The sequence below is a fragment of the Anopheles darlingi genome, chromosome 2 (assembly GCF_943734745.1).
Source record: "Anopheles darlingi chromosome 2, idAnoDarlMG_H_01, whole genome shotgun sequence".
Lineage (NCBI taxonomy): Eukaryota > Metazoa > Arthropoda > Insecta > Diptera > Culicidae > Anopheles > Anopheles darlingi.
In genome coordinates, this window is record NC_064874.1 from 57660797 (window position 1) to 57688296 (window position 27500).

The 27500-nt window shown below is 41.3% G+C and overlaps 1 protein-coding gene across 8 annotated transcripts in view; it reads left to right on the top strand.

The window, feature by feature from the left end:
• LOC125949975 (locomotion-related protein Hikaru genki) overlaps positions 1-27500 on the top strand; it is a 97391-nt gene that overhangs the window by 23714 nt on the left and 46177 nt on the right. For 5 of the 8 annotated variants that reach the window (XM_049677486.1, XM_049677490.1, XM_049677491.1 and 2 more), the window contains exon 1: positions 8291-8883. The exons of 1 other annotated variant lie outside the window; for it this stretch is intronic. The gene's annotated coding sequence lies outside the window, so the exon portion shown is untranslated. Of the gene's footprint in view, positions 1-8290; positions 8884-27500 lie in introns of those variants that run through there. 2 more of the 8 variants (XM_049677488.1, XM_049677489.1) reach the window with 1 other exon arrangement.

Sequence of the window (27500 nt, forward strand, 5' to 3'; positions counted from 1 at the left end):
AACATTTCCGTTGAACATCCTAACCCGACCGTTCAGCATTGCTGCATGTTCTTAACTGGTGGATGGATTGGTGACCAAATAGAGTACCAGTCTCGTTTCCATGACAATCGATTTATTCTTTTTGTCTTCAACTAAGAGCCTTCACTCTGAATGGTATAACATTATTTATCAAAAACCGGAAAACCCGTAAAAATGGCTACGTGGATCAAGGTCCAAAACACGTTTCTCATTCGGTGAGCATAACAATAGAAAGGGCTGTTTTAATTACTGTTTGTGTAGCAGATCTCGACCGTCCATACATACTCACGAACCGAGAAGAGCAAACCTAACCGACCGATGGGTAAAACAATTTTCTTCTCTGAGCAATTAAATTTTTCGAAACGACTAATGAGCTTACAACAGCTTGATACGGAGCTTCCTGGGTCAGAAGAAGCTATGCATTGTGCTCGGTACCTTCATTTAGCCAACTCACGGCAACAGAAGAAGGAGACAAAATACCCACCCGAAACACCACAACAACACAACTGAGCGCAGTCCGGATGTGGAAATATAAAATAGATGCTCTTCCTGTTTCAGTTTGGGTTTATTGGTTATGTCCTGGGTGTCGTTGGACAATTAGTTGCAATTGTTGTGAATCTGTTTGCATGGTTTGAGCCATAACAACGTAAGAACGTGCACAGAGCGGAGTCTATGCAACACAACAGGCGATTCCGTTGTATTTCTGCTAATGAGCAAAGCTCTTGGTTTCCTTCCTTGGTGCACGTACAATGCTAGACTATTTCAGGATATACCAGAGTTTTCTTTTCCATGATTTGCTGTTTATTTCGAAATACCCAAATTGCACCAAATTTGTACTGACGACATGCCGTCGGATATCGATTGAGTGCCAAGTAACAAAGTCAGTATTATCGTGGTTGTTGTTCTGTTCTATATGAATTGATGGATACGTAAGAAAACTTAGCTTTTCTGTGAATTTAAAGAATAAGATAAATTTTATTTAATACATTAGCTTTATATCATTTTATATTATATTATTTTATATTTAGTCGAACGGTCTGTTTAAACGCAGCATTAACTTATATAGAGGAACCTACCTGGTGTAGAAGGAAGGAAGAACGAATTGTTGGTCCATTTCGTCAGTAGTCTGACTATACTACTACAAATGTTGAGTGTTAGTCTCGTATTTTTTTATTTAGTCTCGCACATTTTGGGTATCAACTGAACAGATGCAGGATTAAATGAAGCCGACAAAAATATCGATTTAATTTATCAAAGTAGCGACTTTCATATGGTATACAGCTTGAGCAAAATTATACTATGTGAACTTCGTACAAATGAATTCTGTTCTGCATTTTAGATTGATTCTGTTCTGCATTTTAGATTGGTCAATAACATCGATCAAAGGAGAACGATGATTTTGACTTATACGTCAGCCCATAAATCATTGGAGAAAATGTAATTTTTCAGTCCAAATAGCATTCATCAATCAACTACATCGATATTGAAAGGAGAATCCTGGTATTAAGAATAATGAATGTGTTACGACAAGTTAAATTAATTTATGAAGGATAATTTTCATTAATTCGATTCATTCATATGCAAATTAGCTCGTATAGCTTGCGTAATGTGTGTCATTTTGACGATTTACTATTTGTTGGGGATTTTATATCATTAGTATTAAAATTTGTTCTTTGGGCAATTTATTTTCATTTGCAAAATAAATCTTCGATTCGACTGAATGTTCGATATTTTATGGGCCATGATTTCTCATTTCGATGGATTCCCTAGTAAATCCCAATTTCCGAGTATCGAGCACACTCATCTTCATACACTCTTCTACACATGCTCTTTGATAGCTTATTCGATTTGTATTATGATCAGAGTGTTGCTGGATGATCGGCCCATCTGGCAGCTTGTTTGCATGTTGAATGATAATTTATGCTCACAGCAGTGGTGCACCATTACTAGCAAGCTGTTCATTGTTACGTGCAACTTCTGGCTACCACTAGTTCTGAACAGCAATTTATTGTTGAGCGCGGAAATGGCAATCACCTCGCATGCATCCGCATCCGTGCATCCATGTCGGGAGAAGCGAGCCCGGGAAACCGGGAAAAACCGCGACAACGATCCCTAAACCGGGAGGATACACCCGGTTGTCATGAAAGTGAAATATGAACACGCAGCATGGATGCATTTGAGCAATACAACCAGGATGAAGCTGATAGAATGAGAGCTTAGCCTCTGATGATAAAATAGCACAGAAATATTTTTTAGCTACATTTTGGGTTGAGGCAACATCTAGTTGTAACATAAAAGTGGTTTGATCATTATAAAGCGCGATAAAGTGTAATAAAATACGATAAGAAAAGTCTGCTGCATTGCTAAAAAAAAAAATACAAGAGCGGTAGCTGGAAAGCAAGAGCAGCAAGAGCAAGTGAGGATGTGGAAAATTCATAAAACTCCAAGCTAAAATAGCTTAATAGTATAGGCTATATTAAATTTCAACAAATATTTTAACAATCGCGGGAATACCATTGCGTGGAATGTAACTATCCAACAAGTGAACTCCAACAACCATCCTGCAATAACAGCGTAGATGTCACCACAGCTTCACATTAATTAAATGCCACGACACTCATATTCATACCATGTTGCATTCTCGTTCACTCTATGAAGCACATGGTTCCGAAAAGCTGCTACCGTTACCCGGCAGGATCCACCTAATCAGATACGACAGACTCATTAGTGTTTTGTGAAACGACGAATTTTCCCTTTACGAGTCTAGGAACATACAGAGGTGCGATCCAAATTCTCTTGGTATGCACCTGTCCTTCTCATACAAGCCAGTTAGTATATAAGTTATTAGTCACCTGGATGCAACCGTCGCAGTCTGCTCTCAGACGAATGACGCATTGCCAATCGTCAGAATGCAGACTGCGACTGCTGGTGAAGGAACAGCATCAATACGGAATATGGACGGTTTGATGACAATGATGACCGTAGGTCTCAACGTTATTGACGACGCGATAACGAGAACCGTTCCGATGGGTATCACCGTAATTCAATGTAATTTTCACAGTTTTCCAATCCTCAGTCCAGTTCTTAATTGTGCGACATCTATTTGCCACCCGGGAGTGGCTTGTTTGGAGCAGTACAGCCATATCACCGCGGTACTGTGGTGTCGTGGTCAGTGTTGTACCGCAGCGCATCGTTTGAACCTTTTGTTTGTTTGATATCCTGGCCATAAATCCTCATTTGTGCAGCCTCGTAGCATTGGGCACAAAATGATGGAAGTAATTGAAAACTGGATTCTCCCTTTGGCTACGCGGTGCCTGTTCGCGAATGCCACTGCGGACATGGCGGATGTTTAATGTTATGGGTTTTTTTTAATCAATTACCAATCGAGTTTCGTCATGAAAATAGTGTTTCATTTCATTGTGTTTGTAGTCTTTCAGGCCAGAATGCCAGACACAAAGGCCATTTATTGGTTGCTGTCATCTGGTTTGGCACAGGGTTCAATGTTTAAATTGGAGATCAATCGAAGGCGTGTTTTGATTCTCTCATGTTGTCACATCATGATTGAATTCTAGCCACATCTTGATTGAACATTAATTCGAGTATTTGCTTCCAAGGTTTTATGACATTTTATGAAAGAACACCTACCTCTGGAGAATTCCAGTATTTTCTGTTCAGCTTGCTGATTCGAATAAGAGCTCTGCCCGTGATAATTCTATAGAGATACAAAGTATAAGTGACAACTATTTCAACTTCTATTCTTGCAGAGATCAATATGTCTACGTTGGTGTTTTGCATAAATAAGACAACTAGTATCCCATTTATATAGCTTGAAGTGTAACTTACTTTATAATGATTGTACATGGACATTCAATTATACTTTCCATTCCTGTTTCGTGCGCCGAAAAACGAAATATTTCATGATGCGTATTATCCACGCTCACAACAACATATACGGAGGCTCTTTTCGGAGTTTTCCAACTAACAACAACTCGTCAAAGTTACACCTGTGTACAGCGCAAATCATCTTCCCAGATGTATATCTAAGCAGTAACCCTTTTCTAAAAACCCTTTTGGACGATTTCAGCGCACAACATGATTCACATCGTGAGTATCATGAATCTGTGGCTCAAATGAGATTGATCACAAACGATAAAACTAATCTCCGTTCTTTTATCTGTTTCGATGCTAGGAATGGATGCTTTAGGCATGCTATCTTTCTTCTCACGAAGCTTCGTCAAGTAGGGTTCCTCAAAAGCTGACATCCGCTCAATAACTGTTTCTGTCTCCCAGAGAGATTCGTCAAAGAGGGTGCAAAGCGAGTCGTTTAACGGTCCGTTGATTCTTTTTATAGGAAGGATCCCCGGAGCAAGCAGGCCCACCACATTGAAGTTTTCCAAATTAAAAGAAATTAATAGAAATGGTACACGACTCTGTTACATGAGATATAATACCATTCCGATATTTTTTAATTAAGTACTGCGATAAAATTTTTCAGTTCGGTTCTATAAAATTGTTTGATTCGGAAGGTACATTCCATTGTTAAGTTAAGAGATCGAAATGATACTTGCTGATTGGGGAAATGATTTTATTAATTCTCGTTCACACATTCACATCAATAGTTAAAGACTCTACTAACAAATAAAGTATTCGTTAGCGAGCCCGACGATAGATAGCAATATAAATCGCGTTAGAACACAATCCATCGTTCACGATGGCAAACAAAAGTTTGTAAATTCGTTACCTTACGTAGTTTCTCTTTCCGTACCCCTCGGGAAGTTTTGTACAGTAAAGAATATGCTTCTTTCTGTGCTTTAAAATTATGCGCCTAGAAAAATATTTCATTTCTATTTCATTAATATTGTTTGAATTTTTATTGTTTTAGTTTTCATAATCATGACTCAATGAATGATTTGGGAATATTATTCCAACAATCATTGGCTATATCAACCATCACGAATAATGCAAACTATACTACTGTTGAATTTCGCGGATCATCATCCTAGAGAAGCTCAATCCTCTGTAGTCCGTTTTGAAATTATACCAATACATGGATTCTCCACTCGTAACATTTCTGTAAGGCGCGTTGAAAGTTGCAAGAGAACAAGCACTATACCACCAGGTACCTTCATGCAGTTGAACACAATCATGTGCAGTACTTAAATCATTATCACGGTGCTTAGTTGAAAACTTCATTCCATTGTTATAAGTCATCGAGTCACCTGCCGTACCATTGTACTTTCCTAGTGTTAATCTGTACTGCTCACTTGCAATACCTTCGTTAATCTTATCGTAGCATGTGAGCATACCCATAATTGCCGTTAATGTCCTTCATCTCGATTATTATTTCATGTACTCGGGTTGACGTAATTCGGTCCATCTTCTCCAAACCGAGCCAGAATTCATGTTCTATGTTGCGAAAGCCATCACGGTATTGGGCCCAATTCCGGTTGAATTCAATCGAACCATCAAATCGGTGCTGTACCACAACCCAACCACCGTGAAATTTCACTTGTTCACAAAATACTTTGATCGATGCACTATCGTTGTTTACGCTGATAAGATATTCTCCAGATACGTTACGTGGTGCATCCCTGCACGATCGGAAATGAGGTTGTTTCGGCTTCGTTGTTGGTGTCTTTGGTCGTGTCGTTGTGGTTGGTATCTTCTCGCAAGATGTCTGGATGGTCTTCATTTGCATTTGTAGTTCGTACTGTCCGGTTTGAAGCTCCAATAATTTGCGATCGATGTCTCCCATTTTTCAGCAGTAACTCCATCCTGAAACCCATAACCCCATCGGATGATGTTGTTTCCATGATTTTATTTTCGGAATCGGAGTTTTCGTGAGTTGTCACTGTGCAAAAACACAGCACAGGGCAGCACAAAACAATAAAAAACAAACAGTCAGCTTCATTTGAAAATTAAATGAAGCACTCTATGTAGCACCAACTTATTTGCAGGTACAATCGTAGCTGTTTTCTGATGTTTTTCGGATGGAGATTTTATACAAAATGTATGCCTGTATTTGCATATAGCTAATCTTGTGAATCGAGGACGAGTATGTGGAGCTAAATGTGGTATCAGCTGCCGTCAAGTTAACCACGACAACATGCATGTTTTGCGGTTTATTCATTTGCAGTGGTGTTTGCAATGTGGTACGATGCGGTGAATTTTGCATATCCATGTGTACCCTCTACACTGCTGCAACACCACCCTTTAGCTTCTTCGCAAGCTTGGTTGAAACTCAATGGATAGAAATTATTGAAATTGTTTCCTCAACCAAAGCAAAACAAACAATGATAGCAGGCATGCTTACGGCGAAGCATCCGTTTGATAAGCTGCGGGCGATCGTTTGTTTTCTAGCGCTGATTTGACCAAGTAATTTTTTGCGCCCTTGTGAACGCAGTAGTTATTGTTTTCCATCACCCGCAAACACCCACAGAATGATATGGGCTTATCAGTGTAAACTTACTTAACCACAGCAACCGGTTTGGCTTGTTGATGAGTTGTTTTCTTCAAGATCGGGGAGCGGGAATCATGTTGTCTAAACTCCTATCGAAAGAATGCTTGCCTGGCTGAGATAACAGCCAATGAACAGCTGAATACCTTGGCTGTTCAGTTGATAAGCTGACAAAAATAGCATTTTAGCTGCGTTATGGTAACTAACCTACTATAATCGTCCACATCAGTTGTGCCCATCACAAAAATACATGTTAACAATGTTTGTTTGATATTGTTTATTGTGCAATGTTTATTTTATACACAAGATCGTAAGCCGAAGCTAAAGTAACAAACTTTGATACATTGACGCTGTACAGTACTACACAAATTGTGCATTGTAACATTCAAGTGAAATTTTCTTGCGAAAAGGTTCATGTTAATTCAAGCAGTTACAAGTAAAAAAAGGCTCTTAGCGTTTAATTTTCCGTTTTGAAATAAATGACTTCGGAGTAGACCATGGAGAACTATTGTTTGTTATCGTCATTCCTCCAATTTTCCCATATTTATCAGAATAAAAATAATGCTGCTGGTATAATAAATTAGCATATCGTAGTAGTGTGGACGCAGGGTTACACTTGCGATATGTGCCCCTTTTTCCTTGCGTACTTCTTAACCCAGCTTCACAGTAGCAAAATCTGAGGAGTAATTCTGGACGTAAAACATGTAAATCCCCTTTGAATCTAAAACCCGGTCTAGGGTTTGGGAAGCTACTGCAACAATTCATATGAGTTCAGCGACACCGTCATGGAGAACAGGAACAGTTTTACAACTCCGAATGCATCTTCAGGACGACGCTGCCGATTATTGTCTTAAAATTTGTACTGAAAAAGACAGTTAAATTTGTGATCGTAGAGATAGTAAGTGAACAGTACCTGGACATTGAATAGATATAAAGTTTTATTTATACGACAATTTAACAGAAATGAAATCGTTAAAGGAATATGATTGTAGCTCTCTGTACAAAGATGTTGTGAGATGGTCGCATGCTTCATATTTAATCTTTTTTGTTTGAAGTTTATCAAGTTATATATGTAAACTACGTGCGACATATTCCTCTACGAATTGAACAGAATTAAATAGCAGCGTAGTTATACGATTTTTGTCTTTGCGAATCGACACAACTTTCTCTCTATCTATCCTTAACACATGATAATTTATGCAACGACTTCGCTTTTAACGGGATCCATGCACAGACTACACTCGTCTTTGTAAAGTATTTGGGCAAAACAATCCATATTACTATGTCCAAAAAATGTTTCCTTGGTCTGCACTTCACTTCCATGTATTCGATCGTACAAATTCATTGATTGCATCCCTGTCCGTATGTCAGATGGTGGAAATTGTTTATTTTGATGGAGCACACACAAACAAACATTGCCACGTGCGCCAGACTTCGGTTGGCAAGCAGAGAGAGAGAGAGAGAGAGAGAGAGAGAGAGAGAGAGAGAAAGAGAGAGAGAGGGGAAAAAAAATAGAGAGAGCAGAGAAGACTCGATTAGCACGTGGCAACCCAAGAGATGGCGGCCATGGCTTACTTCCCCTTATTTTCATCGGGGTCGACCCGGGAGTATCTCGAATTGTAAACAAAACCCCCTTTCGATAGAGGATCGTAGTCCGTCAGCATTTATCCAGGACATGCATGGTATGTCTCGTGTAGCGTCGGACGGCGCTTGCGTCCTTGGGCGGTTACATTGGCGAGAGAATGGCCTGGCGCGAGAGCGATGAGTGAAATGTAGGCAACGACCAGGCAGTCCTTGGACGGCTGTCCTTCGAACAGGTTCCACACATTCGACGGATCCACCGCGCATCGCCGGTCGGTTGGAGGCTCCTTGCCTCACACCTTGTGCTCGTGTTTTGCCGTGACCTGCGTCGCGCCCGTTACGTGGCCCCGTTTTATACGTTTGGGGTTGGTGAAGTTCTCACGGTATTCGTCACACTACGGTGCATCAGCAGTGCTGTGAGTGGTTTGAGAGAAGGTGTTGGGTGTACTGGGTGTCCTTGGTGAAAATAGGAAATAGTCTGTGGTGACTAGTTGGTTGGTTCGCCGCATCGACCGGTATATGCGAAGGAAAGAGAGAGCTATTTTGCTCACTTTGTGGTAGTGTTGGTTAGTGTTTTGGTGAAGGATGAAGAAGGAAGTTGGATCACGAGTATCGACACTTGGAATAAGTCGATAAATTAACGTCAAATCAATCGTCTGGCATGATGGAGTGAACGAATGGAGCTACTTCATCACTCAGTTCGGCTCATTAGTGTATGAAACGACATACTGTGGCACAGGATATATACTAGTCGAGGGTTTTCGTCCATTTTGACTGGGTGGATGTGAGTGCAATGGAACGGAAAGGATAAATATTGGAAACGTGAGGTAAGCGAAAGATTTAATTGGTTCCGGCTGTTTTTGGTTGAATTTCCAAATGAATCATTTTGAAAGGCAAAGGTATATGAAATGCCTCCCTTTCTGACATTTCGTTCCGATAGCATCTTTCCGGTCCGTCGGATGCAGAACATCATGGACGAGCAATCAATCCCGCATTCGCCGACGTTTCGTTTCGGTTCGGGGGTTCCGGACCAGCTAGTATTACCGAAACAATCGGAACATCCCTCGGTGAGGAGAAAGAAGGAACATAACCCACCGCTGGTCCGCTAACTTTGTTTGACAGTTTTCTGCATACAAAGCAAAAGGCCTCGAGGCCCCAAGTTTGCTGTTGAGTCCCTTGGTCAGCAATAAATAGGTATTGACGAGGAGATTGACAGAAAGAAGCACTTTGAGTTTGATCAGATCGTTAGGTATTCGGTTGGTGCGGCGCTGCGTGGATCTGGGAATCGGAATTCTGTACGTTCGACCTCCACCGCCATGCAACATTCCGTGTATTGTCGCTTCTTCCTGTCCTTACTTTTGAGTGGTTGCTGCTTTGAAAAGAGAGATGAATGCTGCCCTGGCCGTGTAAATATGGTAGCGGTATCCCCAAAATTGGAATTACAATTTCGTGCAAGGACTTCTGCTCTTCTTTGTCTTCCCTTTTTGGTCCAGCCTAGTAGCTTCCTGTAGGCGCATGAGAGTGAAGAGCGACGGGGTCTCGGAGTTTGTGTCGAGATGTCGAAATGGAAATCCGAATTTGATTTGCGATGCAAATAACGCGAGAAAACCGGGCTGTATCTCCACTACCTCTTGTTGATGGTGCTGACGACGTTGCTGGTGATGATGCCAAGTGGCGCGACTGTTTCGAATGTGCCGATGGCGTTGATGATGGTGATGATGAGTGTTCTCCGTTCCATTCACCCGCATCGCCATGCTTGACTTGTTTTTCACGCTTGAATCCTTTAGATCTCTTTCAAATACGGGAAACAGCGGTGTGTCTTTTACCATACAGCACCTCTACCAGTTTGAAGGACAACGCTGGCAAACAAACAAATAAATAAATGAAGAATGTGCTACTGGAATAGACACACACACACACGTACAGAATGGTTGTCAGAAAAAGAAAAACCCAGAAACACGGTACCAGTGACCATCATGCGGTAGAACGTAAGGTGCTCATAACATAATCGATTCGTCTCGCCAAATGCCATCAAACGTCGTCATTTGTCGTGTGGCCGTTGGTAGTAAGAGCCCACCTGAGATTCGTGTATTCGTTTCGTGGATCGTCTGGAATGCTTTTGAATGTTGGCATCCATTTGAAATCGTTTACTAAGAATGTTCACGAAATGAAGTGATTTGCTGGACACACAAACCAACGCTGGTATAATGGAGTGTGTTCTGCTCGGTGCTTGGGGTTTACTGGTATATCCACCACATTCCTTCACGAGCACGGTCTTATGAGAAGGTAGCGAAATCATTGGAGGAATGGAATTTATGTTAGTATGAAAGTAATAAGGATAGGAAGGTCACGAGACGTTATTACTTTTCTATTTAGTGTTACGTTGATACGAGCATGCTATATCAATCTCTTGATGAGTTAATAAAAATCCAGAATCTGTGGATTCTGAAGAAGAAGAATGAACATAGAAGAAGAACATTCTATAACAGGTTCTATAACAGGAATGTACATTCTATAACAGGTTGAAAAAACTTGATAATCATTTTATATATCATGCATCATTATACAACAATATAACATTTTTGCCCAGGCCAATTTCAATCCAATTTCAAACGTTTGCAGAAAATCTATTTTATCATTATAAGCTTTTTACATTCACATAACACAGAATACAGAGCTATGCAATAGTTACCTTTTTTTCATTATCATCATCATTTTTCATTATTATTTAATTATTATCATTAGTTTCATGTTATCATTCTTATTATAACTGTCAACTGTCATCTTCCTTTTTTGAGGGTTGTTAATGCTATTTTCAACGATTGATTTACGACAGCAAAGAGCGGCGATTGTAAAATTGAAGGCTCACTACCAACTCCTGTTCACTGTTGGTTAGCTGATGTTATGCTATCATATAACTGATGTTAAGGGGGCAAATCCAGTAAATAGCGAGATTGTTCTCCTCGATTACTTCTGAGTTTTTGTGGAGTAATCCGTCGTTTAATGGTGGTGGCGGTCGGTGAAAGGATCCTTTGGCTTGTGTTGACTCTAGGGATTTGAGTATTGCGGTCAGTTTGATTTTTCGACGGATTTTTACTTTTGCACGAAAACCACAAATGTCCCCAGAGATTCATCTTGACTTTCAGTCATCGGGCTCATATTTACTCAAATATGTATGGAATGGGCCAAAAGCTCATCCGTTGGAGTTTTTGGAATCGTCGAGATCCATGGAATGCGGTCAATGGTGATGGCGGCGTTGGAGGACGGTGCGATTCCATAAATCACGGCGTCCAGTGGCGTGCGCAATCATTATGCAGCGCAGAGTTGGACGTTTGGCCAGCCGCGAAGCCCGAGCACCGAGTAAGGTACGTTCCCATGAGAATTTTGTCGACTGGTGGTCCGGCTTCACCCAAATGGCTTTTCGTTCGTTGCATGGAGCACCATGTGGCCACCAGTTCTATTGACCGGGAATGTAAGGAATTTAGATGAACTAGGGAGAAATGATAAATCGTGAAAACCCTCCGTCTTTCCCAGGCTTCCATTGCATACTTCCTCCGAGAATGGATCGGAATTCGTTGAAACGGAAATCTTGAATCTACGGGATCCGTTTGACCTTTTCGATCGTTGGTGTAATGGCCAACAGCTGCAAATGGCGGACTCAGCATGTAGCTTTGCGTCTCAACGCTATTTAGTAATTGTAGGTAGAGTGAAAGCGTTTCTCGTTTGTTTTCCTTTAGGTACCTCGGTGTCTCTGCGAACCACGTGTCGATGTTTTAAAAGTTCTGTATTGCCCTCTTCTTGAACTTCAAACATGGTTGGTCCACTTCGCGAACTGGTATGGCTTCCTTTTTGCGAAGATCCCTAAAGTTGGTTGTGATGCAGGAAAGTAAGAAAACTTTTCACTTGCCTCACTCAAATCGCTGCCTCGGAGTGAACCGTTTTTCCTTCCCTCCGGGACGACATCTGAATTTGTGACTCCAGGGACAGGATGTTGGAGAAAAACACAGAATTCTGGATGGTAAGGATCACAGCAAATGAGCTCCGCTGTGTGAAGTAACATGCTTACCAAAAGTTGAAGGACACTTTGTGCAACACAGCAATCCATAAAACCCTAGACCAACTAACACACAATCTTTTCCACCGCGACTGCTACGTCCATAGCGTGTGTTCCTTTTGGAAGGACTAACACCATAAACATCCGAACCTAAAAAGGTGTGGTGGAACATGTCACCAACAACATAGCGACAAGGGTTACATGCAGTAGCTGGCCGCCTTGGTGGTAAATATCGACCAGACCTCCTCCTATTTGCTGAACGGTTTGTGTTTGTGTTTTATGTTGGAACAAGTCCTGCCGGATTCCTGATCCCTGTTTGGAGGAACTGGACCATGGATTTACTAAGGGTAGACGAGGTTTTATCAAGGCTGTTCCTCTACTCTCATTACCTTCAGCTGGTGTCGGTGGAGTAATCGAGTGATTTGGTAGGGATTTTTTCTGGAATGCTTTCTCCGCCTTAAAAAGGTTTGATGAGAAACAGAAACACATTCTCCACACCATGTTAAACCAGTGAGAACAGGGTCTCCATTGGAAGTGAAGTCTAGTGTTACTTGGGAACGAGGACAGAAAATATTGCGCTGTTTTATTGGTTTGCCTTTTGGCTGCTATTGCAACCAACTGTTACCGTCGGTATACTCTCTTGGCAGGTTTCTAGATGAAGGGGATGTCGAATGTGGTCTGGCACTCCTGTTTCCTGCCTGGTGTATTAGAAGTACGACAAGTTTCAGACTTTGCCACCTTATGAAATGGATAATGTGAAATGGTTTCAACCATTTTAACCTACCAATGATGTACAGAGGGTAAACACCAGCTATCGCTATGCCGATAATTCAGTAATGAGACTCTTGTGTAGCACGTAATGACGAAGGGCAAGCAAAAGTGGAACAAAAACTACCGAGAAAGTCAATATTTTATTAAATCTTCAATAATAAAACCTTGGACAGTATCACTGTTTCGGCACAACCTCACCAAAACACGGACTTCACCGATTCCGCGTAACGTGTAGAGGCGCAAAATATCAATAGCCGCTCAACTCGTCAGTCAGCGAAATGGCAAGATAGGTTAGATGTGCTTATCATAGCACTACAGGAAAGTGTGAAATGGAAAAGAAGAGAAACGCCGTCGCTTATCCAGCGGAAACCATTTAGCCGATGAGCGTGGTTTTGGTTTGCGGTTTGTAGCGGTTCTTGACAGTTTTCCAGTGGTGTTGGAGGTGGGAAACTTGTCACTTTGCTCCTTGTCCGTACTCTGTTTATCTAGGATGGCTGATATCACCCTTTATCGATCTCTTCTTTAAGTACATTGTGTGGCAACGGTGTAATTTTGTGGTTCAATGGGCTTCCGGCGAAATTGTTGTTTGAAAAATGGTTTTCATGGAAATGCTTAGCGCAAGGCCTGAGAATCAATTCCTATTTGTCGTTATTTCTGGTAGTGTGGTAGGACACTTTATCTGAAAAACAGGTGCTGCTGCATGTTTTAATGAAAACTTTTAGTAAAGAATTGTTTCTAGGTATGGGTGTTGGAGTTCTACTTTATTTTGATTGTTTTTCTTTGAACGTTGCAGAAAAAAGAATTAAAGCGAATAATGGTTTTTCCGCTTTAAAGAGTTTGCTGCTAATGCTTACATCTGATATCATTATGAAACTTTACCATCTTGTTGCAACAAGATGTTGATGTTGTTGTTTTTATTAATGACCTCGATTCACTCGAGTGAGTGAACAAGCATTTGGATCACATATATTGTTTAACAGAACGACAATTGATCTTATATCTTATATAACAGATTCCCTAGACATTAAAATATGTTGAAGCATTTCATGGTTCTGATGCTTCTCAAGCAGCCACTAGCCCCAGCAAGAACGGCGACGTAGTCGATAACCAGCGCAAGGTTATGGCCTTTTCAAAAATAAGAATAACGAAAAGGAGCATCAACCTATTCCTCTTCCTTGTTAACTGTAAGAGGTAAAGAAACAAACAATGTGGCAGTGGCAAACAGAGGTCAGAGAGAGATGTTTTGATGTTTCAAAAGACAGCAAGACAAACTCTTTCCCCCGGGTTTCTGGGTGGTTACGACATTGTGCCTCCACAAGAGGATGAAACCTGTTCCTTCAGGTAGCGCGTTGTCTACCATTATAATCCTAAACGAAATCATCACCAGCATATCCAACTTCTCTGACTCATTTGCCATTTCCGCTTCAGTGTTTCTTGATTCTTTACTCGAAATGATGCTAATGGGAGCACGGAAACGCGATGAAGATAATTTTGTATTCCCGGGTTTGGTACACACAAAAAGGCAACAGCGGAAGACGAGTAGAATTACATCTATAGTAATTGGTGTCCACTATATTAATCTAGAATCATTTCTGCCAACGCTCTCCAGGAAAATCCTCCGAAAAAAGTTACACAAATTCTGCCTGCAAACGACCTAGCACTGCCTGAAACCAACATACGATGCTTTGCATAACGTCTGGTATACCTTGGGCGTGTCACGATCATTATCAATTATCGTTTGGGGCTTTTCGTTCAACACCCTTCATCCGATGCCCTCTATTTTGGTGGAAAATGGCTTTGATACATATTTTAGTACCCAACATCAGCACCATCACCAACTTCCCAAATATGGTCGCCCTACGTGGCAGAATAAACATTGCTGACGCATGGAATGGGAACTTAATAGTTCAATATAGACATACCGTGCTATGTTGGCAAAGGACAAGTAGAGCTGGTTCAATGGGACGGAACACTACACATTCGATGTGTGGGGAGACTGAAATTGGTCCCTCGGTTGCTATTTGCGATAATGTGGACGATTTTCGCGTTGGAGAGAGGAAGTTGCGGCTTTATTCACCTTGGTGGTATCTTGGTGTGAAAATGCGCATCACCTCAATCATTTGAAGATCTGTAGTAAGATATGGAATCAGAATGTGATGGGGTCTTATCCTTAAGATGTGACTGTTCATTGCCATTTGCCATTATTTAATTTCTCTAGGAAGTGGCGTCACAACCACGCGAATTCGTGGAATGATTCTCACCGGATGGCTTTAATCGAGTTGGGCAATTCGGCCATAAATTTATTGCATCCGACCATTTATGATTTATGAAATGTCGGAAGGGGAAAGTAATGCTTTTGTCCATTAATTATTATAATTTTAAATAACCAGAAGTTCGTGGAATTTCGTTCTACGTGTCGATATTTGAACAAACATTCTGGTGCTGACACATTTAGCAACTGATGGCTAATTATCTGTTTATCATTGTATTCCATTATTGGTTTCAGTTGATTCCGCAATAATGAAAAGTGTTGACGTGAACTAAAAGAGCATTGTGACCTATTTTACCTTAAGCTGCTCAGAACGACGAATTTTGATCGTTACCAATAAACTTGCTGCAAGATCAGACCCCTGCGAGTTTGGAAACTATTCGGAAGGTTTCCAACAACGATATTTATGAATGATGCAATTGCAAGGACAACTGCAAAAAAGCTATTATAAATCGCTGATTGATTAATATTGTATTATTGGACGCCAGTTTATTATACGTTTCGACGAACTGCAACAGTAGATTAGGGAGAACTCCAGACCAATTATTTATTTACTAGGGTGAATCAAATATAAACGAGACTTTGACGAAGGTAGAATGTTCTCGTCCTTTTAGTTGTTGGGTTGGTTTGTTAGGAGTAGGAAAAGCGCCCTGGATCGCCTCATTGACACTGTCAGTGTCCATATTAATAATTTTGCTGCGTGAGGTACCTTCGTCATTTGCGCAACATATTATAATCAAGTTTCTCACCGTAGAATTCGTAAAACCGAGCAAAATCTTGAGGAGATCGACTGCCTAGTTCCGGAAAGGGACTCTGTTGCTAGCTAGAGTGGTTGCTTAAAAAAATATAGTGGGTCATAATCGTGTTGAAAATGAGAGCCATAACCGTAGACCTCGCACCAGCCTAAGAGCGCATAACATTAAATCCTTTAGACGGTTTTTTTTATGACAGATGTCGTATCATTACAAGACATAAATGCGACCGATTCTTGTAATATTTTAAGTGAGATCCGACTTGGATATCACCTCTAAATATGGGACATATTGATAAAGGAAGTGGTTCCATCATGACAATACACGCGAACAAACACTTGCAGCCAATACTAGGGAAAAAAATGAGCAAATGAGGTGGGAAACATTGGAATATCCTCGTTATAGTCCTGGCCTGTTACCCTGTGACTTTCATGTGTTTATCTCTTTTAAGGAAATTTTGGGAGACAAAAAAATCAACAATGATACTGAGGATGAAACCTCATTTGCGGAATTGGCTGCAAACACGACCAACATCTTTCTACGAGAAATATATTAAAAAGCTGCCTATGCGCTGGGAAAAATGTGTTTCGGATTTAGGAGATTATGTAGAAAAATAAAAAAATACGTTTTATGCGTTTAACTAAATATAAATTTGCTAAAAATAAAGTCTCGTTTATATTTGATTCACCCTCGTAAATTCATCAATTTACACACGCAATAACAACTTACCTCTTCAGCTCATTTGGTTAATCCTTTCTTACCTAAAATGTAATACATTCTTAACCGTGATGGTACCGTTCGAAATTAATCATCAACATATACGAGGTAGATGATCCTTTTAATGAAGGGTAAATAATCGAAGTTACAACTATCCATCGTACACGATAGGTTTTTGTTGAATATACAGGAACATAAGAATCGATTCAACGTATGAGTCCATTAATTTGGCTGTTCAAACCTTAATCTGCAGCTGCATGTCATAACAAACTTAGTGAAAATATAATAATAGTGAAAATCTTTTCTTAAGCCTTTTCTTCGACCTTTTTAACAGCAACCAAGGATTATTTCTCTTACGTCTGGTAGGTTTTAAGAAAACTCATAGAATTCTTTCTATCTCAGTTTAGTTCCGAGACAGGATATTTTCTTCTGCTTTCCACGTGTCCTTCAGAGCTTTGGCCAAGGCTCACCTTAAAGAGCAGCGAACTTGGAATGGAAGACAAAGTCTATTGCTACAACTTGACGAGCAGAAGAGATGCGACGCAACAAACACAAATCTGCCAATGTCATGACAAGTGCGTAGGTCGGCTAGATGAAAGCTTTCATTTGTCGGTGTCAGCAGGAGCGCTTCCTGGAAAGAGATGTAATTTTATCACTGGATCTCGCAGCCGGTATGGAAGAGTTCTCAGGAAACAACAATGAATTCCCGTGTTCGTCACGGCATGGCTCTCCACTCTGGAGGATGCTTCATTTCATCCATTATGAAGTCGTTGAATGACCAGAGCTACTGGAGCAGGTATGGGGTACCTAGAGTTAAAGTCATTGGACTGTGTCTGAATTGATTAAAATTGATTTCTTCCACGTTTCGAGTTGCGGATTTCTCCTGTGACTGTTCAAGGACACTGATCAGTTATCCTGCTCAATGTTGATTCCAATTTCCTTTGGTTAACTTGGCAGACATAGCGATACACGCCTATTTTGGTTCTTGACACAGAAACCTTTGTAATGATGAAGTTGACAACGATGACAGAAGCATTACAGTTGTACAGGACAGAACACCAGCAATCCGTGAATAGAAAATGACGAAAATAAATACTCAAGCTGAGAATACGAATAGAGTAAAAGGATAGAATGTATGAGTGCGTTGAGCTTGGATTCGTTACAAAAATGCTCTGTCTACAATTTGACTGCGGGGCTAGAAGAGTGTTACAAAACTCAGAACAGCACAAAGAATGATGACCAGGTGAGAATGGAGGAGTATAGCAACATAGTCTGGTGATCGATTCCGAGACTCTCAGATGCCTGTTTAATGATGCATTTAACAATCGGTTACCGATCACACCTTGATCTTCCCCGCTCCCAAAATAAGTATGAATCGAAATCCTGTGGTCATGCTACTCCAGCGAAAAAAGACGTCCAAAGAAATAAATCTACTTAACGAACGTGAGCACGATGCGCCAGAGAGTCATAACGTCGAGTTATAGAACCCAATTTCTGGTGGCCAGCAATTGTTTCTGCGTCGTTTTGCTTTTGTTCTTCAGGTCACTCATGCCAAGATCCGTCTTAAGATAGTGAGTAAAACTCGATAGAACATGTAAGGGCTGACGTTTTACCTTGAGTTATCTGTTCCCTTCTACCCAAACTCCTTTACGGCCGTTTGTTTATCAGGGGTTAAACGAAGGAAACCCTCGAAAAGGCCATCAATAAATACCTTTACGAACCATTACGAGCGTTGAAATGAATGTCGTAACTTCGTGCGCTTTATCCACTCCCTTATCCAATCCTTTGCTCTTTTTTTAGCCCTTTGGTGGTCCCGTGGGACTTTTGTTTGTTTTCAATTCAATTAATTAAAAGGAAACCCCTCGGCACATATCCTCGAGGTAGGACGGGGGCAGCTTGTTAATAGACAGAATGTCTTTAAGGCAAGAAAATGAGGGTTGAAACCCTTGAACATTCTGTTGGTTGTGTGTATATGCAGAACAACCGACTCTCGATACCGGAGTTTTGTTTATTTTGGGAAGGAAAACTCATTTGACTGTAACTCTCGTCGAAAGTACTGCCTGGTTGGACAAGGGACATAGCACTGAAGAGCCTACTGCTCCTTCTCGTCCGCTGTTGCTAGCTATTTAGTGGTGGGTTTCATTTGTTTTCGGGACATGTATGGTTCACCGATATTTCGTATTCCAGATGCTTAACTTGCACGCCTCTGGTGAGCGGTTATCAAGATTTCCTATAGTGATAATGCCAAGACAATTGCCAATACCCGAAAGATGCCTTTTTGATTTTCCCGGTTTGGCTCTGGCGCTAATGTTTCTTACCTTTGCCATCCACAGTGAGTTTCAAGACACCTTGGAGTTAATAATCTTCGATCGCCGTTTGTTTGTTGTTTATCGTTTGCTTACTGTATTCCATCTGTTCCACCTTCCGGTTCCGGCGCAGTTATCCGGAACCAAAAGGTTTCAGTACGTGCCAGCACGTCGTGGATTAAACACTGTGCTCATTTTTGAGTCAGTTCCCGAAATCTGCGATGTTTTTAAAAGCGAAAGGAATGATGATAATGACCCCTTAAACCACTCCATTGGTTCTTCTGTCGAAGTTATTCTTATTGACGCAGTTTGTGGCCATTGGCTGCTGGATGGGTGTTGCTGATAACTGCTGGCATCTATTGCCACTGCCAGCAAAAGGGGTTGTTTTGATAATTATCCATTTTTGCATTTTCTGCCCATTTTTACAGATGACCCAGATTACTAAGCGACCGATACGCATTTATTCGATAAACGGTACCAGGAAGGTTTGCAAATGAAAGTCAAATCAAAGCGACATGCGGTGATAATCGGAAATAAACCTTTGGGCTTAACGGACGAATTTCATTGAAAGCATTCACCTGGTGATAATCGATGATAATTAAATACGAGAAATGAAGGTATATCGCGTCAGCTGTTGAACCTTTCTTTCATTTGTTATTTGTGGAATAGCTTTTTTATAGCTGTTCCTGCTAGAACTCAATTTCGAATCGTTATTTTCATGCGATCTGTAAGATAGCACGGATTTTGGGAGACGACTTGTTTTATATCGGCTTCATATCAACATATTACATGAATATTGCATATTCACAAACAAAGTATGGAATGCATTCTCGATCAGAAACGAAAGTGATGTAAGATAAGTGAATAAAGCAAATTAAAATCATGTTTTCCTTCAGTATAACTGAGTCCTGATGACCGAGCACTGTTTTGCATGCCTCCAAGCTCTTATTTCAAGTGGTCGATATGGATTGCTCAGTCAGACATAGCAAGCTTATCCTTGTGTGAAAGAATAATTTGCAATTTGGAATTGACAACACATCGCATTGTTTGCAAAACGGCAGAAGAAGCACATTGAAAATTCAACAAACCCACCAAAATTGCTTGTTGAGGCAATTTGTTTGAGTTTCAGGATTTCCTTTGCAGGACGGAACAACAATCCATGTTTGGTGAATGTTCGGCAGCAGCAGAGTGGCGCAGACTATGGTGGAGGAGTGTGGTCTTATAAAACAACATTTCTTTTGGATTTGGTTTGTTTATAACACATGGCGTTGGTCGCTTGAAAAAATGAAAGACAAAGTAGAGTGAACAAGAGGTATAGAACAGCATAGCATGTCCATTGCGACGTGCTATGCTTGTAGTGGGGCATATTGTATTGTGCAGGACGATTTACGCAAGGGTGTCATTTTGCATTTAGTTTGCCGATGCTTTTGTCTTACTGGAATGCTGAGCGTGGGGCACGCGTAAGCTGATGAGTCCATTTTGTATGGCAAATTGTTAATGGGGGTCGTGTTTCTGTTTCAGTACCGTGTCCTTTTCGAAACGGGCAATTACTAGATCAACCTCAGATCCAAGCCCAATGCTTTTTGGCTATTGCTGGTACTAGGATGAGCATTTGTTTACTGAAGATAATCCGGATTATGCCATTTAAAAGGGGGATTTGGCTCATGCATTCGGTGGTATATGAGGATGATGCTTCAATTATTGGACAATTTACTTCTTTTACAAAATACCTCCTCACACATTGAAGAGAGGGCCATTAGTGCGCTATTCGTGCATGAACATTCCGAAGAAAGGCATGGTTTTTGGGTGATGTTGCATCCTATTCAGTTAATAGACGCTTAAGTGAAGTTTACGAAAGAATTTATGAATATTTAGTAAATTTGTTGAAGATGCTTTTCTTTTTGTTTTTATTTTGAAGATATCCCTTAACGATGTTGATTATCTTTGTCCCAGCCAGTAATTGATCGATCATCAAATCGATCGACAAATTAATCGACTCGAATTTGCATTGCGAACGCACTCAGTTGTTGGTCGTTTCAGATGTAAACAATCGATATCGAGTCGATAACGCGGAGCTGCTCGAAAGCAGGCAATAAGTCAAAAGGTTTTTAAATTCACAGTTAGTATAGAAAAATTTGTAGAAATGAATATTAGAGTAGAATATTTCGATCGGGAGGGTGGATTTTCAGGACGTTTACCCTAGCGACTGGTCCTCTGGTAGCTAACAGAAACCGTGATCTAAGTTTTTCTTGGACGATGTGGTGCAGGTGTCTGTAGTTTTCCGCAGTTAGCTCCGTGAAGCTTGCTGGCGTTTAGAGCTGTTGACGACGCCGAATTTGACTGGCGATTCTTTCGACGGTGTTCCGACGCGATTACTGGAGCATTAAGAAAGCCAGCAATCGCCGTGTCACCGCATTGAAGCATCCGGTTGGCTAATCGCGAAGGTTCTACGAACAGCCGCATATGCGCAATCAATATCTCTTCTAGTGGATCAGCTTCTTTCTTTCCCACTGAATGTGACACGGATAAAATCATCGCGTCCTCCAAACCATCTTTTGCATTGCATTAACGTATCGCCGTTACTTTAGGATCGATGCGTGGAGATCGAAATTAAAAATGATAGCTTAAATGGCAAATCACAGTTTTGGAATGCCAAATTTGTTTGTTTTGTGTTGACATACTCCTTCTTCGGACTTATCAAAATAAATCGCAAATTGGTCTCTTTGAAGGTCCGTTAGACCTTAGAAGCGGAACGAACGAGTTTCCTGTCCAGTTCTTGGTGTGCGCCAGCCGTTAAAAGAGTATTGAAAGCAACCCGCACCGGGACGGACGTCAGATTTCCGAACCAGAGAGTTTGATTTAATCCGGACATAAAGGAGCGGAAGTGTTAATTTCCGCTCGTTAGCAACCATTAGGCCTGGTCGACAGTCCTCGGGAAGCTATTGTTGTCAGCCTCTCCGGAATCAGAACCCCATCTTTTACCGGCCACTAGCGGTCGGTCTGATGATAGGTCAGTTGGTGAATGATCCATGCGTTTATAATGGATGGTCTTTAGTCACTGGATGGCCACGGATGACACAACATTGAAGCGAACGATGCAAGCGACCAATGACAACGTTATGCGACCGCAAATACCAACATATCTGTCAACATATTTGCCATAAGCAACGGTGCGTAACGGTTCAAACGTCCATTTGTTAGTCTCGGACCACTCCCTTCACTTCAGGTTCATGTGTAAGAAAGGGTAATATTGAGAGCACATATTATCATTCGTGGTAATCCCTGGGTCGCAACAGGTGCTCTAGAACCCATTATAAGGATGGAGAATACATGACAATGAGCTTCGTATTTAAGGTTAAATACCTTAGACGGATGTCATATCGTGTCACTTTGTCTTGAGCTTTCATCTTTCCGATGGATTCAAAGCTCGTCTATAACTTCATTTCCATTTTGATTTGATATGTGAGACCCTCCTTGAATGTTGGAAATCGTTTTCCACGCTAAACTGCGTTTGAAACCTCCGGTACACGGGTACATTCATTTCAATCAACACCTCTCGACAGCCCATACTTGAGCCAGCATGTTTGGTTCTCAAGAAGGGTTTCAACACACTTCTGTCGGGTGCTCAAAGAACCTTAGCTGGATGGGTGCACGTCGGATCAAAAACCTTTCACGCAAAACGTTAAGGACAGCTCGAAAGTTTATGAAAGTGCTTAAGGGACTATGCCAGTAGCTCTCTGGTGCTTTGCATAGTCAGCCACCCCAGCCCAGAAAACACTAAAACCATTGGAGTTTATTTGGATTCAATTGTGGAAAATGGAGCGCTGGAAAAGGGAAAATATTTCGAATTAGGGAACATTCAATGAACCTTGAGTTCCTCTCAGGTCTATTCACCATCTGCGAGCTAGCGAGTCAGTTCGGATTAAACCATAACCTTCCTCTCACGCATTTAATTGCTTTCTAGATTTTCAGGCTACCGATTCCACTGACGTCGAGGCACATTTGCACCGTGGCCAATACTCGAAATGTTCGTTGGAGTGGAAGAGATCGTCGGACGGATGAGAATGCAAAACAAAGCAATTTCAAGCTTCAAATATCAGCCGCAACTCACGATGGGCTGGAGAGTGTTTCACCTTCGCTTGCCAAGGCCTGACCAGCTGAAGCCACTTCGAAGGCACGTCTCCATCTCGATACACTCTAGCTAGTGGTGCGTTCCGGTTCGTTACGTCTAGAGGACCCCAGATAGACCTCGTGTCTCTCTTTTCTACCCTTGCTCAGTTTCGTTGTAACGCTTTTTCGCATTTCATTTCCGATTTTTTTCATTCTCACGCTCCACGGACTTAGGTTTTGCACACAGGGGTTCGTAAACGAAAAACGAAACTCCGTCATACCATTCCTTTTCCTTTCTCTAGAAGCCTGTACTGTGGCTTTGTCTGCGTTTCTTTTGCCGCAGTAAACAATGCGTTTCACCACATGGCTGCTCCATTAACACATTGTTACGCAACTCGACACCATTTCTGCCTCTTCTACGTGTGCAGTTTTTTTTGCTGTTTGCCCGCTATTGCTCTAGTACTATTCGATTGTTACAATCGCTCTTTGCATGGCATATGTCGATAGTTGATAAACACTGAGCCATCGGTACATGGTCTTATCGCAATCCTGCTCGTGCATTTGTGTTAGTGTAAAGAGCTCTTGAAATGGAAATGTAAAGGGCATTGAACTGAGATGCTAGTGACGAGTGCTACCGTACTCTCGATCACTGTCAATGCCTCAGCAACTTAGTAGGAACGGAGCTTGAAATGATTTTGGTGTGGATGTGTAGTCATGCAGTAGTCCTTAACTTCTGTTGTCATATTTCACGCTGTGTTCAGTCCGCTATCTTTTCAATGGTAAGATGGTGCTTATGATACAGTTTAAGAATAAATTAGAGAGGTTTCAAATTTCATTTTGTTGTTCTCACTTTAAATTAGACTGCTACAATTGGACGCTTGCAATGTATTGTAAAAAACATATATTCCGACTCATTTGTTGTGCTCGGGTTTTGGCTCAATTTTACGGTCAAACCAATTGTTCAGACAAACAAAGTGAGACACGTTGTCGGTGGAGTAGAGGGTATGACCGGATGGAGACGCCTGGTAACCCACGTCATCGAACGTCCTTGTTCCCTTGTTCCTGTTGGTTTTAGTTCCTATCCCATGCGGCTTGAAAGGAACCATATAACCGAACTTTACGAACTGAAATAGCCGAATGAAATCGCGATGAGAATGGTTTTTATTTCCTTCACTCTTCCGACTATGAAGTAATACATTGCTGATGCCACACGTTGTGTTTTGTCTTTCCTCCTATGCCGTCAGCAACATTCGTTGAAACAATTTGGCGCTTTAGTTTACTACCTCGTAAACCAATCTATTTCTGCTCACCAACTTTCAACATTCCAGTGAAAGAGTGAGCAAGCAAATAAGCGGGCGGAATGTGAATGATAATCGTGATGTGGCTCGTTCTGCGGTTGGAATGAGATTTCGCCTCGGATATGCAGCTTTGGAGACCACCGGGTAACAGGAGCAATGAAGAATGTAATCAAACCAACCAGCAAACAACCTTCTATTGATCCGTCCAATAGCCACAGTAGATGTCAAGTGAGCTACATGAATTTGATTTTATTTTACTATTAGCCGCATTCCCTCAATATCTTCGACGAGAATTTACGGGGCTTCTGTGCCGGAATATGAGTGACACGAGGGATAAAGAGGCGTATCGAATATCCCCAAGAAATGCTCCAATAGACCGTTCAGTTCTCGCTATCTTTTATTTACGCGTTTTATTTCGGACCCGAGAAGTCCGAAAAGACCCTGCACCGAGTGTCAACAGCAGCTTAACCGACAAAAATATCCGTCACGCTAGCTGATTCATCGAAAGGAGCAAGGTGTCTTTGTGCTTGTTCCGAGTGCAGGTTCTTGGTTCTGTTTCTTTCATTTTTCCATTTTCTGTTGTTGTGATACCTTACACAACAAAGAGCGGCCGCGGTTTTCATCTCGTTACGCGCTTGGATCAGCCATGAAATGGAACCTTAAGTGAACGTACAAGTGTATGTGTGTGTGAGGATGGTCTTATCCATTGACAGGTGATTTGACACCTGAGAGGCCTATATTGGAAGGTAAGCTTGGTAGATTGGTTCCTGATGGGTGACCCGATGGAGCCAAAAAGAACCAAGTTATCTCGAAAAGCACAAAGGTATCAACAGAGTGGTGAGTAACCACAGGCAGCCGAGAGCATAATATGATTATCGATTTGTACATAACAGCGGTCCAAAGTACCAGTTGGAAGGAGAATTCCGTTTAGGAACACTTTTGCCGTTGATCCATTGTGTTGGATATTGAAACGGAGGAAAGAACCGAATCTAAGAAGCAAGAAGCAAGTAGCATAATAGTGGCCGCATTTCAGAAATGTTTGCCCTTCACTGAAGGATGTCGCTGATGTCGAAAATAGAATATGATTCTAGCGACGGCACACAAGACGATGCTTTGCTTGACGTTGTTACTGATGCTCGAAGTGCCTTGGGGTATTTTTCCCACAACTATCGTCTTGACCTTATCTTCTGACGCCCTAGGACATGTTGGTGGTTCGGTCGAGCACTATCACTATTAAAGTTTTCCAAAACACATTGCTTTAGAGCATATGTTCTCAGAGGTTACGGTATTTGACCAACACGCTTGCTCTCAACCCTTTACATCATCATCCTGGCACTGTAGCTCCTTGTAGCCTGCGGTTCATAGTTAAAGATCTAAAGTTACCTCGATAACATAAGCAACGCATTAGGATACACACACACATATCCATTTAGGACCATTTGTTGGACTAGACAACATTGCACTAAAACTTTGTCTCAAACCCCTGAAGGTGATGTTACGTGACGAGTTATCTTATTTGAACTATTCCTCTACATTCTGCCTAACAGCATTAGCTTTAATCGTCCTGTAACTTTGTATCTGCTTTAACATACAGAACTAACACTTCTTAGCAGATAAACCGGTTGTTGTGCATTTAATGCTTTGGTATAGGTACCGTATATACTGCAAATGGGACTCTGTGATCGAGGATAGAAATCGGGGACGTGAGTGAGGACAACAAGTTTTATTTTATTTGCCAAAATTGTAGAGCTTCTAAAACATGTCATGTGATGTCATGATGCAGGTCAACGAATATATCGGAAAGGATATATAGTCACGTTATCAACGGTCCCAGCGCTACCAGCGATGACACCGGCGCATGCCGAAAGCGCTGACGCGACACCATCGCTACTTGCGCTCTGTGGGAACGGACAACCGAGCGAAGACGACACCAGCCCGCTGCCACCGAATAGCAATTCAGCAATAATGCGTGCGCGCTATGTTCCGTTCCGTTCTTCCGCGCGGCGCAACCGTTAGGCTAAGCGATAGTTTTAAGAAAACACCTTTGTCACTTTTGATTCGAAGCTTAAATAATAAAGACGTGGGTTCCCCACGCATAATTGGCGCAGCCGGTCGGTCCAGTGAAGTTGCAGTTTAGTTAAAAACAGTGGATAATTTTGTGAAAAAAAGCAAAATCAAGTGGTTCCGCGAAAGCATCCATGGTACTTTTATAAATCGTGCTTGGAGTAGAGAATCCCCCGCTGACTGTCAACGTGGAAAACCACCATTGTCGCTGGAACCCGCAACACGACACAAAAGGTAAGTTTTTTTAAATCTTCCTTCCATCAATTGGCACTACCAGATAGACCAATTGTACATTCTTTAGAGCACTACCAGATAGACTCTAAAGAAAAAAAAAAACAGCACTATCAAATAGACTGTTTTTTTTAAAAACCCTTTTTAACTTGAAGCCACTACTAGATAGAGCTTTAAGCCTGGCTATTATTAATGCCAAATTTTAAAAAGAAGGCATTTAATAAAGCACGAAACCTGCTTCGGGAACAAGGTATCCATTCTGATACAAATTCCGAAACAGACGAAAGTTTGGAATCAGGTGAACATTCACACATTCCAATTCCAAACTTAGACTTAACACTAGAAAATCTCACGATGGAACCCCAAACAGGGTCGAATCCACAACAGCACGCGAACGCTATTAGCGAACAGTTGGCTCAGATGATGAGAGCCATAGAAGCTATTAGTTATAGACAAAACCAATACGAGTCGCGTCTTAACTCAAATAGTGCACCAACAGTACAGAACGTCCAGGAAATCCAAAGTGCTAGCAGAATCTTGTCGGGAGATCTATTTAAGATTCCTGACCCAATCAAAATGCTGCCAACCTACAACGGAAATAAAAAGCAGCTTAGAAATTGGTTAGAGAGTGCTGAAAAGACACTCAAATTGTTTGAAAATCTAGTAGCTCCAGAGGTGTATGAAATTTTTTTGAACACAGTAATCAACAAAGTTGAAGGGCACGCTAAAGATATAATTTGTACAAACGGAAATCCGAAAACGTTTGAAGACGTAAAAAATATTTTAACAGAGTGTCTTGGCGACAAACAGGACCTCTCAACATACAATTGTCAGTTATGGCATAATAAGATGGATGGTAACACCAGTAAGCA